Here is a 5,175-nt window from a genome sequence, read left to right as displayed (position 1 = left end):
AGAATATTATGAGAAGCTTCTTAGAAAAAAAATTATTTGGTCATAGTTTTTGTGTTTAAAGTTTCATGTTTATTGTTCTCTGTTTTTAATCCCACTGATACCTTTTCTGTTTGAGTTTTTCCTTATTACTCCATGGAATAAAAATTGTGTTATAGGTTTTATTTAAAATCACATAAAGTAATATAAACAAATGATTATACCTATTACAAAAAACCCACTTTATTTACAAAGTTACATATTTATGTTTAGTTTTTATTTTTTTTTATTTTTTTGAGAACTAAAATTATATGACATTTTTATTTTAGGATGCAAAAACAAAAATGAGCAAACAAACAACAAAAAACTTGAAATAGGCTTGTCAAATGATGTAAATTCATCCTTTCCATGGAAGCAGAAGGTAGATCCTACCACAAAGAAAAGATGCTTAATTAATGGAGGTTAAATTTTAAAAGTACAATTAAAATAAAAATAATGAGGCATAACTTCTGAAAATACTAGGTTTTATTCACCTCCCTAAGATAACCAATAACCATACTATTAGTTAATAAGCTTTTCTTATAGTAAATGGTGTCACCTGACATACAAAAACCTGTTAATCTAAATTATCAGGTGTAGGCTTACTGGAAATTCTTAACCATATACTTGTCTTGACAAGTTTTGCTTTTTGAACGATGAATTGTCTTAATGCAAGTCATTGGATTTCTGTAACAAAGTAATGAAAGGCACAGCTCTTGCAAGCAAACTTAAACCCATTCAACCAGCTGAAAAAATACTTTGGTTCTTCAGGAAAAAACTTAGCAAGACAAAAAAATCTGGTTCATTTCACAGTTCTGTTCATTTTCATAGCTTTAATCTAACAGTTACATGATAAAAATACTCCAAGAAGAACCAAACTATATAGCAACGAACGAACATGCGTGAGAGATTCTGTGCACTTGATGCAGCTGGCAGAAAAACTAGTTAAAATGCTAATTAGAACAAATTTGGTCTTTAAAATATCAGTTCCTTTCCTTTAAAAAAAACTTCTGAGTCTACCAAGAAAATACAAAAACATAAGGCTGTAAGTAAATAATAGCTGTGTTTAGGCTATTATAGTGCAGGTTATCTATCCTCAGGCCTCATACATCCTGCTTCACTGCTGCTTGCACTCTGCTGGGTTTTGATCCTTCTTTGGGTCATAGTCTGGATCATTTTCCTCATCTCCTTCTTCTTCCCCTTCCTCATCCGCTTCTTCACCTCTTCATCATAATCATCGTCATCATCTTCAATAGCTTCTCCAGTAAAGTATAACACTGATCTTGGGATTATACACTCACGTAAAAAGTGACCAATTTCAAAGTCTGCAGCGAGGATAGCTTCAGAATCATCATCCAGATATCCACTCTCAGGAACTTCAGGAGGGGCAAAAAAATTAAAGAAAGAGTCATTAGAAACTGTTTTGGTCACAGTACGAACTGTCCCACGACCCTTGTGTTTCTGCTTCTTCTTAATCGTTTTCAAAGTGACATTCTTCCCTTTTTTCCAATCTATCTGGCACCCTGTACAACCCATAATTTCTGGTCCATCAAGAGAAAAGGGATCAGAATCATCTGGTTCTGACCTCATCCTATATGTCTTTGTCAACACTTCATTTGTGAAATATTCATTGGATTCAAAGTGAAATTCTAAGACAAAATTCATAGGCTGACCAGCATCTGAGAACTTCACTTTAATATCTTTCAAGTGCTTCAGAATAGGCTCATCATGTTCCTGAACCATATCACTGAGCAAGTCAATGTTCTTAAAAACAGTCAACCAAAACTTAGGAATTCCCTTGGGATCTTCTTTTTCTTCATCCTTTTTCTCATCTTCAATCTTGGCCTTTTCTTTTAGCTCCTCCGAGATTTCATCTTCCTCATCTGGTTTCCATTCACACTCTTCTTCTGTAGGTTCATAAATGGCATTAATGATCTCAAATCACTTATCAAACAGAGGCTGATAAAGAACAGCATACTTTCTTTCAAGATCATGAACTTCCTCATAGAATTTGGCTTCTATCTGTGCACATTTAACTTGAAGGTTTTTGAGAGCATTCACTTGTTTTTTAACTACCCTAGGCAAGCTTTCAATGTATCCTGTTAGTGTTTCTATCAGACCATCAAGTCTTTCTTGAAGGGCTGCAAGAATCTGAGGATTTTGCATCATCCAAACAGTCAGCTGACGCGCTTTGATTTTTGTTTCTTCACCAGTTTCTTCTTCTTCTACTTCTTCAACATCATCCAAATCTTGATCAAGTTCAGACTGTTCTTTGTTGTCGATGTCTGCCATGTTGTACAAAAGCCAAATATCTTCAAAAATGACAAATTTCGTTTTCCAGCTCGGCTCTCCGGTGGCAAGCACAGGGAGCCCAGTGGCCCGAGCTGCGCAGGCAGTGACTCAGGGCGGCGGCGGGAGGAGCAGGCGGCGGGAGGAGCAGGAGGCGGCGCCGCGAGCAGATGGAGCTAAAAAAAAAAGCTGTGTTTAGTTTTTAAATTAATTTGCAACTTATTGTGTGGTTGTGAATTAGGGATTTTCTTTTTTTTTTAATTTAAAACCAATTTTAAACAATGTATTGTTCAAATAACTCCTTTCCCTGTCATTTGAACTATTCCCATTATTATATTCTAAATTTAGATGGATATAAAAGACTATGACAATGCATGTTATTACACATAGCTTGAGTTCATTCATCTCAAGTTTTATATAAAACGTACAACATGTGAATATGACATTGTTTATCCATTTCCATTAAGTTGTTTATATGTTTTTACTTTTACAAAGTGTTATACATTCTTGTACCTATTTCTTTTATTTCTTTTTGAATAATTATATGAAAAAATTTTCTATCATGTTTAGTTAGAAATATTCAATTTTAGGTGTTAGAGTAGATGCATTTTTATCCTACATGGATATTGCTAGAGGGTTCGCTCTTAAGCAGTAGTTGTTGCAGCCAAGTAATGAATAACTTCACTTCACTTCACTTCAGTTGCTCAGTTGTATCCGACTCTTGTGACCCTATGGACAGCAGTACCTCAGGCTTCCCTACCATCACTAACTTCCAGAGCTTACTGAAACTCGTCCATTGAGTCGGTGATGCCATCCAATCATCTCATCCTCTGTCATCCCCTTCTCCCACCTTCAATCATTCCCAGCATCCGAGTATTTTCAAATGAGTCAGTTCTTCGCATCAGGTGGTCAAAGTATTGGAGTTTCAGCTTCAACATCAGTCCTTCCAATGAATATTCAGGACTGATTTCCTTTAGGATGGACTGGTTGGATCTCCTTGCTGTCCAAGGGACTCTCAGGAGTCTTCTCCAACACCACAGTTCAAAAGCATCAATCCTTCGGGGCTCAGCTTTCTTTATAGTCCAACTCTTACATTCATACATGACCATTGGAAAAACCAAAGTTTTGACCAGATGGACCTTTGTTAGCAAAGTAATGTCTCTGCTTTTTAATATGCTGTCTAGGTTGGTCATAGCTTTTCTTCCAAGGAGCAAGTGTCTTTTAATTTCATGGCTGCAGTCACCATCTGTGGTGATTTTGGAGCCCTCCAAAATACAGTCTGTCACTGTGATTTCTAAATCCTTTGTAATATTTGATGGTTTCAAAGATTTCACTTTTGTCAAACCTAAGTGTGTGAAGCATTCCACCAGTGTTGCTTCAATGTGCTTGTGTTTAATTGTGCATGATATTACATGTTTGCTGACCTTTTGATGTTGCTCCACTAATAAATACCTGTTCTTATTTTTTGCATGTTTTTCAACTTTATTGATACCATTGGCATTAAATAAAATGCACATATTTTAAGTGTGTGATCCAATAAGTTTTGGAATATGCACACACTCATGAAAACATCATTGCCCAAGTCAAGATAATGAATGTATTCATCACCTCATATGCATGTATGAATCCATCACCCACATGCTTACTGTATGGTTCAATTTGTATCAGATTCTGGGAAATTCAAATGAATCTATGGTGACAAAAAGCAGATGCCAGAGGATGCCTGGGAATGGCAAAGGTTGGGTGAATGCAGAGAAGTGGAAATTAAAAAGAGGCACAAGGGATTGTCTTTGTTCAGAACGTCTTTGCTCTTCTTGGTTCTTTTCTCTTCCACGTTAATTTTAGAATGTTATTCAAATGTCACAAAACTATGTTTATGGAATTTTGACTGAAATTGCATTGAATTCATATATGAGTTTATAGAGACTAATATCTGTGTAATATTGATTTCCTCTATCCCTGAATGTTCTTTTCTTTCATTAATGATTTATAATATTCTCCATTAGGTCTTCTATACACTTAAGAACTTTTTCCCTTGTGTATCTTTAGTATTTGTTGCTGTTGCAAATAAGGTTTTTTCCCCCTTTTTCCAACATATAAAAACGCTACTGATATGTAATATGGCTGTTGAAAAAAGGAATCTTAAATCTTAATCATTTTAATTTTAATAGATTTATACATTCTTAACCTTTTTATGTAGACAATCATGCTGTCTGCCAATAAGTACAATTTTGTGTCTTCCTTTACAATCTCATAATTCTTGTCTATTTCTTATCTTATCACATTGACTGGTACTTGTGATGGTGTTGAATAGTAAGGTTTCCTCAATTTGGAGATTGACTTTACCAGTTCACCAGGGTTATAAATAATACTGTATCAGAACTCAGTTTGTGTTCACTTTAGTTTTCTGTCAGACCATAAAGCTAGCCCTCAAAGGAGATAAGTAACCCAATTAAATGGATGCAGATTCCAAGAGCTCCTTTATTACTTATAAATCCATGTCTAAATTGGTGGTTAATTTCAGCTGTGAGGAGTGAGGAAACCCATCTGTCAAAGGAACTCAGAATCACCAGTTTAATGTTTTTATTATACAAATAGGATGGGAGAGGGGTCACATTAGGTCCAATGTCTAAATCCTACCATATAAGAAATGGATTCTTCCAAGAAGTTTTTTACATTTTTCAACATTTTATTTTTTACTAAATATTCTCAGGCCTAAAGTGCATTTGGTCAAGAAAAACTATTTTAGGTTAGAAGTTTTATTTTAGTCATAGTTTGCAAATTAAAAGAATAGTGTTTATATTGATGAAAGTTTTACTTATACTGAAATGCACATATAATTTTAAAGATTTATTAGTGGTATAAATTATA

General features: G+C 34.7%; 1 pseudogene; it reads right to left on the bottom strand.

Moving 5' to 3' along the window:
• Positions 1–278: 278 nt before the first annotated feature.
• On the bottom strand, positions 279–2,350 carry LOC109557556 (nucleosome assembly protein 1-like 1; annotated as a pseudogene).
• Between the last annotated feature and the right edge of the window lie 2,825 nt (positions 2,351–5,175).

This window comes from Bos indicus, chromosome 4 (genome assembly GCF_029378745.1).
Source record: "Bos indicus isolate NIAB-ARS_2022 breed Sahiwal x Tharparkar chromosome 4, NIAB-ARS_B.indTharparkar_mat_pri_1.0, whole genome shotgun sequence".
NCBI lineage: Eukaryota > Metazoa > Chordata > Mammalia > Artiodactyla > Bovidae > Bos > Bos indicus.
This window is presented reverse-complemented; position numbering and strand designations above follow the sequence as displayed.